Below are 13619 nucleotides of genomic sequence, written 5' to 3' on the forward strand. Positions count from 1 at the left end.
CAACAAGGTAGCAGGATACAAAATTAACATCTGAATATCAATGGCATTATTATAAACCAATAATTAACTCTCAAAAAGAGAAACTAAAAAAAATAATACCATTTACCATCACAACAACAAACGATACCTAGGAATAAACTTAACCAAGGCTAAAAAGGACCTGTACTCAGAAAAATATGGGACACTGAAAAAAGAAATAGAGCAAGATACAAACAAGTGGAAGAATATTCCATGTTCCTGGATTGGAAGAATTAACATCATTAAAATGTCCATACTACCCAAAGCAATCTATAGATTCAACCTAATTCCGATTTAAATATCAACAATGTATTACACAGAGCTAGAACAAATATTCCAAAGATTTATATGGAACCAAAAAAGACCCTGAGTAGCATCAGCAATCTTAAGAAAGAAGAACAAAGTTGAAGGGATCACTGAACTGGAAATCAAACTATACTACAAAGCCACTATAACCAAAACAGCCTGGTACTGGCACAAGTACAGGCATATAAGTCAATGAATACAACAGACTTCAGAAACTGACCCACACCATTATGGCCAATTAATATTTGAGAAAGGAGGCAAGAACATACAATGGAGTAAAGACAGTCTCTTCAAAGAATGGCTTTGGGAAAATTGGACAGAAACATTCAAAAAAATAAAACTAGACCACCAGTTTACACCATACACAAGAATAAACTCAAAATGGATAAAAGACTTAACTGTAAGTCACGAAACCATAATGATCCTAGAAGAAAATATAGGCAGTAAAATCACAGACATCCCCTAAGGCAAGAGAAATAAAAGAAAAAGTAAACAAATGGGATTACATCAAACGAAAATCTTCCTCACAGCAAAAGAAACCATCCTCAAAACGCAAAGGGAACCCATGGTATGGGAGAACATACTTGCCAGTGATATACCTGATAAAGGGTTCGTTTCCAAAATATATGAAGAACTCATACAAGTCAATAAGAGGAAAACAATCCCAATTAAAAAATGGACAAAGGACCTTAATAGACACTTCTCCAAAGAGGACATACAGATGGCAAAGAGACATATGAAAAAGTGCTCAAAGTCACTTACATCAGAGGGATGCAAATTAAAATCACAATGAGGGGGAGAGAGAAGATGGCGGCACTGTGAGAAGCAGCAGAGCGCCCCCGCTGCCAGCCAGGGACTCGATTTACTCCTAAAATACTACATAGCCAGCTTGGAAAAACCAGAGAAACATACCTGAGTGGACACAGTGCGAGTAGGGAGAATTGAAGAAACATTATAGAGTCCGGTAAGAGAAGGGTTCGTACAAAGGGGGGGGGGGCCCCCTGAAGCTTGTGCTGGGCTTCATGCCCCGAGGCTTGGAGGCTGCAAAGCTCCCTCCCCTTGGGAGTGTGAACCAGCATCCAAAAGCAGGGATCTCTCACCTGGAGAGCAGGAGGGGTGGTGTGCTCCTCAAAGAGGGAAGAGGGACCCAGGGGACTGGTGAGTCAGCAAGGAGGAGACGGTGCAGTCCTAGGAAACAAAGCTTCTAGTGGCAGACGCTACCAGCATCCAATGCCTGGGCACTGACCATAAGAAAGGCTGTCCCAAAGTGTGTGGCACCTGAGTAGTAAGGGACCAGAGGTCGGAACTGAGCAGCCACACATGAGGACTCTCTGACTCCCTGTAAGGCATTGTGTTGAGCCCCAGAAAGCATTGAATCTCCATGGGGTGGGAAAAGGGAAGAGCCCTCCCACCCTGAGCTCCCCAGGCAGAAAGTCTGGGGTTTGCGAACAGCCCTCAGGGGGGCCGTGGTGGCTCATTGAGCTGCCCCAGCTTTACTGAGATCATTGGTACGGGGAGCTGTGGGGAGCGAACTTTGGGTCTACTCCAACTGGGTGCCTTAGCGCTCGGACAGCGGGACCTTGCAGGGTGGACTCTCTGCCTGAGTGTTGATTTGTGCATTTTTGAGTTTCTGATCATAGAACTGGCTCCCACCTTGGTGTGCGCTGGGCATTCAGAACAGAAGAAGCTGGGATTGGGGTCTGCACAGTAGACTGTCGGAGGGGTGGGCTTGGTGCAACCAGCCAACCAGATGTGAGAAGAGAGGGGCAGAGCCCACCTGCCTCTCCTGTAGCCTGGGAGCACTACTCCCAACAGGAAAGGGGCTGATCCAGCTCACTGAGGCCCCAGATACCCCGCAGGGCACAGTCTTGAGGGGGAAGGGAGAACAGCTTACAGGAGGGCATTACAAGAATAGGACTCTCTGGGACTGTGGTTTGGGAACTGGAGGAAACCTGAAAACCTCAGGTGGGGGCTGGGCAGGCAAAGAGCTCACTGGAATGTTCTTTAATCAAACCCACTGAGCCTAGGCTGCTGGAAAGGCCCATACAGAAAAGGCAACAGGCTGAAATCAATCTGAAACTACAGCGGGCCAGTGCATGGGGAACTAGAATCAGAGGATAGGATAGAGACAGAGGAGCTGGCTGTGGAGCAGAGACGAACTTCCTCACAGTGAGTGCCTGACAGTGAAACCTCTAAGTAAGGGGAGTGATACCCTGAGCTACACTAGCCATCCTGCACCCTGAAGACTCTACAGAAGACTCTGGAGTAAGACCAGGCAACTAGAAAGTTGCAAAATAGCTGACAAGAGGAGGTGGACCACAGAGAGCCTCAGATCAACCATCTACCTAAGGGCACCACAGCCAAACCTCGACAGCTCTTCACATTGGCTGATACACAAGTACCTCTCAGGAGAACGGAAATCAGCACACAAAACAGTGAGCCACAGGCAACATAAGCTGCCCAGGAGAAACCCACCTGATTAACTGTCTTTTTATTTGTTTTTTCTCTTTTTCCCTTTGGAAGAAGAGAAAGGGGAAAAAATGTTTTTTTCTTCTTTTTAAATTTTCTAATTAATTTTTTTTTAAATTTTTAATTAATTTTTCTGTTCTTTTATTTTTTTAAAATAATTTTGTTTTGCTTAGCCTGTTATCTGTTTTGCTTCTCTGTTTTGTTTTATTTCTTTGTTTTGTTTTGTTTTACCCGTGCTTCTAATATCAAGACTTTCTTGATATTCCTGCTTAATGGCTGAGATTTTATCATTATAACCAACAAGTTTAGTGCTTTTCTCTATAGTTTTCCCCACATCTCTTATTGGACTCCCTCCCTGCCCAGGCGTAATCTCTCTCTCCTCTGGATCCATTGGCATAACTTTTTATTTTCTTTCTTTTTCCATCTTCTTTTCTATCTTTCTTTTGTTTTCTTCCCTTCTGTCTTCCTGTATTTTTGTTAGATTGTTAGTTTCTCTTATTCTCTTTAATGTATTTTTAGTTTTTCATTTTCAACTATTATCCTGTTCCTACTATCTCCCTTAAGTATTTGCTGGCCCTTCTTTCATAATCTTTTCTCTGCCTCCATTATCTCCCAGTAGCTTCTCTATTTTTTACATTTTAGTTTATTATTTTCTAAATTTTAATCACTATTAACAATATACTTCTCTGTCTCTAAGCTTTACTTTTCTTTCTCTTTTTTTTAAGCTATTTTTTTTCCCTCTAGAACCTGTGTTCTCCCTTCACTCTCCCAGTTCTGTTTTCACTGTGACTGTCAAGATATTTTGTAAGATACCCCTTGTTTCCTGGAAGTTTAATTGGGTATTGTCCTGCCTTGCCAGCACGCGTACAGCAGCTTACATGACGAAGTTGGGGCTGAGACATGCAGTTAGCCAACCTGAGAGGAGAGTCCTCCCAAGGGCTGGTCAACAACACTCTAGACCCAAACACAACAGGAGAACATAAAAAACCCACAAAAGGGACACCCATAAAAAGGACACTCCTAGAGCAAAGAGCTCAGAAGTATAAGAAAAACACACCTCTGGGCTCCACTGGTCTCACAATACAAAATCCCTCCCCACCAGACTGGGAGACAACAAATATACCTAAAATATAGATATAAACACTAAGACCTACCAAAATGGAGAGACAAAGAAACAACCCTCAAATTAAAGAAAATGAAAAATGACCAGAAAAAGATTTTGATGAGATGGAGTTAAGTAAGTTATCAGAAACAGAGTTCAGAGTATTGATTATGAAGATGTTCAAGGAACTTAAGAAGGCCCTAGATGGTAAGACCACAGACCCTAGTGAAAACATGAAAAAAGAGGTACATAACATAAACAAAAATCAGACAGAGATAAAGAATACTGTATCTGATATCAAGAATGCACTGGATGGAATTAAAAGCAGGCTCAATGAAGCAGAGGATAGAATAAATGACTTAGAAGACAAGGTAGAAAAAATCAGTCAATCAGAGCAGCAAAAAGAAAAAACACATAAAAAGCTTGACGACAGTCTAATGGAGTTTTGGGATAACATGAAGCAAAAAAAACACTTGAATTACAGGGGATGCAGAGGGAGAGGAAAGAGAGCAAGGGACAGAGAACTTGGTAGAGGTAATAATGACAGAAAACTTCCCTAAGCTGATGAGGGAGGAAGCTACACAAGTTCAGGAAGCACAGAGGGCTCCAAACAAGAGGGACCCAAAGAGACCCACTCCAAGACACATCATAATTAAAATGGCAAATGTCAAGGACAAAGAGAAAATATTAAGGGCTGCAAGAGAGAGATAAACAGTGACCTACAGGGGAACCCCCATAAGGTTGACAGCTGATTTCTCAACAGAAACTCTTCAGGACAGAAGACAGTGGCATGAAGTTCTGCAAGTAATGAAAAGCAAGAACATGGAACCAAGATTGCTTTATCCAGTAAGGCTATTATTTAAAACTGAAGGTGAAATAAAGAGTTTCCCAGACAAAAAAATGGTTAAAGGAATTCAGTACCACCAAACCAGCATTGCAAGAAATGCTAAAAGCACTGCTTTAAGAAAAAGAAAGAACAGTGAGAGAAACGCACATCAGCATAAAGGGGGAAAATGGCATTAAATAAGTTTATATCAATAGTAACCTTAAATAAAAACGGAATAAATGGTCCAATCAAGAGACAGAACAGCTGAATGGTAAATAAAATAGGACTCAAACATATGCTGTATACAAGAGACCCACCTGAGAGCAAAAGACTCACACAAGCTAAAAGTAAAGGGATGAAAAAAATATTCCATGCAATTGGAAAGGAAAAGAAAGCTGGAGTAGCAATACTTATTCCTGGCAAAATAAACTTCAAAATAAGGAGAAAAACAAGAAACAAAGATGGTCACTACATAATACTAAAGGGATCAATCCAACAGGAGGAAACAACCTTTATAAACATTTATGCACCCAATATAGGAGCACTTAAATATATAAAAAATTTCTTGGTGGACTTTAAAAGGGAGATTGACAGCAACACAATCATAGTGAGGGAATTTAACACACCACTGTCATCATTGGCCAGATCATCGAGACAAAAAAATCAACAGGGAAACACAGACCTTAAATGACTCACTAGACGAAATAGATTTAACTGACATTTACAGAACATTTCATCCCAAAACAGCAGAATATATATTCTTCTCAAGTGCACATGGAACATTCTCAAAAATAGACCACATTTTAGGGCACAAGGCAAGCCTATATAAATACAAGAAGACTGAAATCATATCAAGCATCTTCTCGGAACACAATGCCATGAAACTAGAAATCAACCCCACTAAGAAAACAAAAAAATATTCAAACACATGGAAGCTAAATAGCATGCTATTAAACAATGAATGGGTTACCAATGAAATCAAAAAAGAGATAAAACACTTCTTGGGGAAAAATGAAAATGAACAGACAACAACCCAAAATCTATGGGACACAGCAAAAGCAGCCCTGAGAGGAAAATCCATAGCATTACAGGCCTATCTCAAGAAACAAGAAAAGATCTAATGAACAATGTAACACAACAACTGAAAGAACTGGAATGAGCACAGCAAGAAAAGTCCTGAGGAAGTAGAAGGAAGGAAAAAATAAAGATTAAAGCAGAAATGACATAGAGACTAAAATAACATACAAAAAAAAAAAAAAATCAATGAAACCAAGAGCTAGTTCTTTGAAAAGATAAATAAGATTGATACACCTTCAGCCAGACTCATCAAGAAACAAAGATAGAAGACCCAAATAAATAAAATCAGAAATGAAGGAGGCGATATAAAAACCAACGCAACAGAAATACAAAGGATTGTAAGAAAATACTATGAGCAAACTGGACAACATGGGTGAAATAGACAAATTCCTAGAAGCATACAATCTTCTAAAGCTGAATCAAGTAGAGGGAGAAAACCTGAATAGGCCGATAACAACTAATGAAATTGAAGCAGTAATCAAACAACCAGCAAACAAAAGTCCTGGACCAGCTGGATTTACAGGTGAGTTTTACCAAACATTCAAAGAAGAATTAACACCTATTCTATTCAAACTATTCCAGAAAATTCAAGAGGAGGGAAAACTCCCAAACTCTTTTTATGAGGGCAGCGTCATCCTAATCCCAAAACCAGATAAAGATACTACAAAGAAAGAAAATTACAGGCCAATATCCCTGATGAACATAGATGCTAAAATCCTCACTAAAATACTGGCAAACGGGATCCAGCAATACATTAAAAAGATCATACATCAATACAAAGTGGAATTTATTCCAGGGATCCAAGGCTGGTATAACCTCTGCAAATCAATAAATGTGATACATCACATAAACAAAATGAAGGACAAAAATCATACGATTACATCAATAGATACAGGAAAAGCATTTGACAAAATCCAGCACGAATTTCTGATAAAAACTCTCAGCAAAGTGGGAATAGAGGGATCATACCTCAACATAATAAAGGCCACATATGACAAACCTATAGCCAACATCACACTCAATGGTCAAAAACGAAAACCATTTCCCTTAAAAACAGGAACAAGACAGGGATGTCCACTTTCACCACTCTTATTCAACATAATACTGGAAGTCCTTGCCATAGCCATCGACAGGAAGAAAATATAAAAGGTATCCAAATTGGAAAGGAGGAAGTAAAACTGTCATTATTTGCAGATGACATGCTATTGTCCACAGAAAACCCTAAAAACTCCATCAAAGTTCTACTAAATTTGATAAACGAATTTGGCAAAGTAGCTGGATACAAAATCAACATCCAGAAATCAATGGCATTCTTATACACCAACAATGAACTTTCAAAGAGAGAAACGAAAAAAACAAAAATACCATTTAACACTGCAACTAAAAAAATAAGATATCTAAGAATAAACTTAACCAAGGATGTTAAAGACCTGTACTCGGAAAACTACATGACACTGAAAAAAGAAATAGTGGAAGATTTAAACAAGTGAAAAATATACCAAGCTCATGGATTGGAAGAATTAATATTATTAAAATGTCCATACTACCCAAAGCAATTTATAAATTCAATGCAATTCCTATTAAAATACCAACAGCATATTTCACAGACCTAGAACAAATATTTCGAAAATGTATATGGAACCAAAAAGGACTCTGAATAGCTGCAGCCATCTTGAGAAAAAAGAACAGAGTGGGAGGGATCACATTACCAGTTTTCAAACTGTATTACAAAGCCATTGTAATCAAAACGGCTTGGTATTGGTACAAAAACAAGCATATAGATCACTGGAACAGAAGAGACCCCAGAAACAGACTCACGCCATTATGGTCAGTTAATATTTGACAAAGGAGGCAAGAGCATCCAATGGAATAAAGACAATCTCCTCAATAAGTGGTGCTGGGAAAATTGGACAGCAACATGCAAAAAAATGAAACTAGACCACCAACTTTCACCATACACAAAAATAAACTCAAAATGGTAAAAGACTTAAATGTAAATCACGAAACCATAAAAATGCTGGAAGAAAACATAGGGAGTAAAGTTACAGACATCCCACATATTGGAATTTACACTGATGCATCTCTTAGGTCAAGAAAAACAAAAGAAAAAATAAACATATGGGACTACATCAAACTGAAAAGCATCTACATAGCAAAAGAAAACAGCCTCAAAATACAAAGGAAGCCCACAATCTGGGAAAACATATTGCCAAGGATGTATCTAAGGGGCTAATTTTCAAAATGTACAAAGAACTCACACTACTCAGCAAGAGGAAGACAAATAACCCAATTAAGAAATGGGTAAAGCAGGCAGCGAAAGACAAATATCACATAATCTCGCTTATACGTGGAATCTAAAGAACTTAATAAACTGATGAACAGAATAGATTCAATGACATGGAAGCATAGATGAGTCTGATGAATGTCAGAGGGATGGAGGAGGGTGAGTGGGTAGAGGGGGAGAGAGTAACCAAAGAATTTATATGCATATATACACAACCCAAGGACATGGACAATGGTGGGGAGAGGCACTGGGGAGGGGGAAGGAACGGGGTGGAACGGGTCATTGGGGAGAAAAAGAGACATCTGTAATATTTTAAACAATAATAAAATAAAAAAAAAAATAAAAAAAAGAAATGGGCAAAGGACCTGAATAGACACTTCTCCAAAGAGGGCATGCAGATGGCCAAGAGACAAATGAGAAAATGCTCAACGTTGCTTATCATCAGAGAGATGCAAATTAAAACCACAAGGAGGTATCACTTCACACCTGTAAGAATGGCTACTATCAACAAATCAACAAAAGACTTGTGCTGGCGAGGATGTGGAGAAAGGGGAACCCTAGTACACTGTTGGTGGGAATGCAGACTGGTGCAACCACTATGCAACAGTATGGAGGTTCCTCAAAAAATTGAAAATGGAGCTGCCTTTGGACCCAGTGATCCCACTTCTAGGAATATATCCTAAGAATCCTGAAACACTAATCAGAAAGAATATATGCATCCCTATGTTCATAGCAGCACAATTTACATTAGTTAAGATCTGGAAACAGCCCAAGTGCCCATCAGTAGATGAGTGGATAAAAAAGCTGTGGGACATTTACACCATGGAATACTACACAGCTGTAAAGAAGGATCTTGTACCCTTTGGGACAGTATGGATGGACCTGGAGAAAATTATGCTAAGTGAAATAAGCCAAGCAGAGAAAGGCAAACATTACATAATCTCACTTATATGCAGAATTTAAAGAACTTAATAAACTGATGAACAGAACAGATTCAATGACATGAAGCACAGATCAGACTGACGAATGTCAGAGGGATGAAGAAGGGCGGGTGGGTGGAGGGCGAGAGAGTAACCAAAGAATTTATATGCATATATGCACAACCCAAGGACACGGACAATGGTGGGGAGAGGGACTGGGGAGGGGGATGGGACGGGGTGTAATGGTTCATTGGGGAGAAAAATGAACATTTGTAATATTTAAAAATAAATAAACAAACAAACAACAAAAAAAACACAGTGAGGTATCACTTCACATCTGTCAGAATATTTACCATCAACAAACCAACAAATGACAAGTGCTGGTGAGCATGTGGAGGAAAGTGAACCATAGTACACTTCTGGGGGGAATGCACTGGTGCAGCCACTGTGGAAAACCGTATGGAGTTTCCTCAAAAAAATTAAAAATGGAACTGCCATTTGACCCAGTGATCCCACCCTTAGGAATATATCTTAAGAATCTCGAAACGCTAATCAGAAAGAATATATGCACCCCGGTGTTCATAGCAGTTTTATTTACAGTAGCCAAGACCTGGAAACAGCCCAAGTTCCTTCAGTAGATAAAAAAACTGTGGTACATTTACACCATGGGACACTATTCAGTGGTAAAAAAGAAGGATCTCTTACCTTTTGAGACAGCATGGATGGACCTGGAGAATATTATGCTAAGCGAAATAAGCCCATCAGAGAAAGACAAACATCACATGATCTCACTTATATATGGAATCTAAGGAACAAAGTAAATTAAAAAACAAGATAGGACCACAGACATGGAAGCCTGAAACAGACTTACAGGCCTAAGAGGGAAGGCAGGAAGGAAGGAGGGAACAGCTTAACCAAAAAACTTATGTGTATAGCCTGTGGACACAGACAACAGACAGGTGAAGGCCTGGGGCAGGGTGGGTGACTGGTGGAGCAGGGGAAAGAGGGGGAAATGAGGGACTCTCAACAGTAAAATAAAATTTTTAAAAATATTTAAAACACTAATTTTGAGATTAGTTTATATTCTGTAAATCACAAGTCTCATGAAATAATCAATATGTGAGAATAGTCCCTTATGGCATGATCTTAGAGTGTACTGACCTACAAGCATAAACAACACACACCATGCTTCCTAAGACAAGAAGCAGAAGAGAAAACAGAAAAAATCACCAGACCTATTTCAAGCTTTCCAAACCAAGGTATGTTGTAAGCTCTTTCAGGACAAAGACCTTGTCCTGAGTTGAACACTTTATCAGAATATATTTAGGAAATATATTTTAAATTGATAACTGGTAGATCTCTAAGTATTGTATAGTGCTTTAACTCCTTTGCTTCAATGGTTTCAAAAATCTGATGTTCTTCTTCACACAAAAAGAGGTAAAAAATATCCTTAATTGGTCACCCAGATTTCCACAATCTTAGTCCCAGAGTCTAGGACAACAAGTAATAGAAAGTAGTACTGCAACATATTACCAAGGGAGGTTGTATATTTCCTTCTTTGGAGAGTTTACAAAAGAAAATTGATTACGATCTTTCTGGGACAGTTCACAGTGCTTATGTGGATGGAGAGGATGACCTCCTATGATCCTTCTACCCAGACACTTCTGAATTTTATTTTCAGAATGTTTGATGCTGATAAAAAGAAAAAAGTCCAAAAGCTTTTTTTTTTTTTTTTTTTTTTTTGCAATAAAGATGTTATACTCTAGGTTTCTTAATAACCAATGGCATTAGTCACCATAAAGGTTAATGTTTCCCAAGCCCTCCTATTTAGGTATAGTTGTTTTAGTCTACTAAAGCACCATTATAAAAATTTGAAGGCCACAATGCTATTTTAAGAAGAACAAATTTGGTAGTAGGAGAAAAATTATACACCAATACAACAGGAGCCAACTAGATTATGATGCTTATTAACTCTTGGTAATGAAGCAAACGTTGAGAGTTTAAAGGTTTGTGGTTGGGAAAGGCAAAGATATGTCGGAAGAGGTAAGAAAGAGCTAAAATTATCTTAGTTATCTAATGATTTGGTGGAAACATAAAGAGAAATATTGTTTCAGCACTTAGCTTCTTTGCCATATGCTTGACCAAAGACAAACTGAATAGCTCCCACATAAAAAAGACTAGCTCAAGAGATCTTATCAGATTTAACTGTAGCAGTGGCACGAACTAAACCCAAAGTAAATAAAGCACACTGATATGCATAACCCTACCCAACTTTAAAACAATACTATTGGGCCTTAGCTGGTTTGGCTCAGTGGATAGAGCATATGCCACGGACTGAAGGGTCCTGGGTTTGATTTTGGCCAAGGGCACGTACCTCGGTTGCAGGATTCCCCAGCCCTGGTCGGGGTATGTGTGGGAGGCAACCAATCAATGTGTCTTTCTCACATCGGTGTTTCTCTCTCTTTCACTCTCTCTGAAAAGCAATGGAAAAAATATCCTCGGGTGAGGGTTAAAAAAAAAAAAAAATACTGTTGGGAATCCAAAATTCCCTGGAAAAGATGGAAAGAGGTAAGGAGAGCAGGAAGGGAGAGACAAACATAAGATTGTTGAGGTGTTATAAATAAAGGAGTTAATAAATATACTTAAGACTTTTGTAAGGCATAATTGTTTACACAAAAGATCAAGGCCAGGGTGATCCCAAGGTGAAGGAATTGTAGAGAAGTCTAAAACGCATTTTTCAGACAATGAAAAAGGGGCTTAGCATGCTTTATTCCAGAATCCAGAGATAACTGGTGGAAATAGGCAACAAAACCACAAATCTTTATCTTGGTGTCATCACTGCTACATTTGGCTTTAAACAGAACTGTATAATAATCATGACTATGCAATATGTTCATATATAAGAAGAAAAGGCAAACCATGCTTACAATTTACTTTCCACACCTTTCTCTAGCGGAAAACCGAGTAAAAGTTGAATTGAACCAATAAACTATTGATGTTTCCATAATAGTTATTCAAGGGGGAAATCATTGCCAGGATGACTGTAAGGGGTAGAAAAACTACTTTGGGAAATTTGTTGTGGGGCAGGAGATTGATTCCTGTGAGACAGTGTACCAACTTGTATGCAAGTAGTCCCTAAAGTACTTCTTTTCAGCCCATCATAGATGCCTCCTTTTTGCAGACATTATAGCTTAGTACCTCAAACTGACATTCCCATACTTACTTCCTTATTCTGGATGAGAGAAAAAGCTGAAAAAGCTTTAATCCTGACCTTTTTTTGCACTGGTGGACCTTAATCCAGGGTGTAGCTCAATGGATGACAAAAAAGATTTTCTAAATGAATGAATTTGTGGTAAAAGGAAGAGAATCCCCAGCACAGTCTATAGATCCAGAATTGGCATGGCCTGGCTACATAATTTATTCAAATTGTTCATCCCGTGTAAGGCTGTGCTTTTATGCATCTCTGCCAAGTGTTTATATGGTACATGTGTGTACATATACTATTATGTTTGTTCAATTAGAAATATTGCACTCGCTGATTTAGAATTTAATAATTTAATTTATACAGAATCCTAAATGTCCAATTTCTTTCCATTTATCCTTTTCTTTTTTCTTGAATTGCATTCGCCAGATCCCAAGTCAAGAAATCTTAAGTGAGCTATCTGCATATTGACTTGCCAATCCTATACTCATTCTAGCCCCTTGGAAACTGGATTAGGATTGGGAGAGGGAGACTAGATGTAAAAGATTAAATTTAAAAAAATATTGGTTGTATTTTCTTATGACTAAAATAATCCATCTCATAGCAAAAAGTTAGAACAATATTTTCTAAAGAGTCAAACTACTTTTTACCGAAATTTGGCAAGTAGGGTAATGGAAATTGTCCAGCTGTACTTCATAATTTCTATAAAAATTCAACTTTCTTGCTTATTATTTTACAAGGTTGACTTAAATTTTTCACAAAAAAATAAAAACATGTTTCCATATGGTCAACACAGACTTTATAAGATTTTATTTCTGAAATTAGCAAAAGCTCTTATACTTTAAAGACAATGTTGTTTAAAATAATTTGGATTTGTCTTGATAAAATATTCATTGGCTATTTTCAGATATAAATCATAAAGAGGGACATTTGGTTTCATTGTTCTCTAATCACATATATTCATCTTCTCTCTCTGTCATAATTTTAAAAATATTAATGTTTGAGTATTTCAGCCACTAGTCATTGAATTAGTTTAAAGATGACTCCACAGTGAAATAAAAAACAACAATGTTCTGATAAATATAGGCTAGGAAAACTGAAAAATGGGATTTTTCAAGGCAAAATTCTAGTTCACTTAGAGCTGTTCTTTTTGTAATAGCTTTAGAATAATTTCGTTTTCTTTTCAACTACTTCTCCTTTCCTTTCATCAAGCTACTTAAATATTAGTCTATATGCTCACCTCACCTATATGCACTGTATTTCTTAACACTTTCCTATCAAGCTGTTGTCCTCATTATTTCACTGAAACTCTTATTTCCAAGGTCTCTAATAATTTCCTTATTTTGGATTCAATGACATTTTCAAATCAGTTTTTATGACTTCTGTATAGCACCAGCAACAATGTTCATCCTCCT

The 13619-nt window shown here is 38.1% G+C and overlaps 1 protein-coding gene across 2 annotated transcripts in view; it reads right to left on the reverse strand.

The window, feature by feature from the left end:
* Window positions 1-13619, reverse strand: part of SH3BGRL (SH3 domain binding glutamate rich protein like) — a 98830-nt gene that overhangs the window by 71620 nt on the left and 13591 nt on the right. The window lies entirely within an intron of this gene.

This window comes from Miniopterus natalensis, chromosome X (genome assembly GCF_054644295.1).
Source record: "Miniopterus natalensis isolate mMinNat1 chromosome X, mMinNat1.hap1, whole genome shotgun sequence".
NCBI lineage: Eukaryota > Metazoa > Chordata > Mammalia > Chiroptera > Miniopteridae > Miniopterus > Miniopterus natalensis.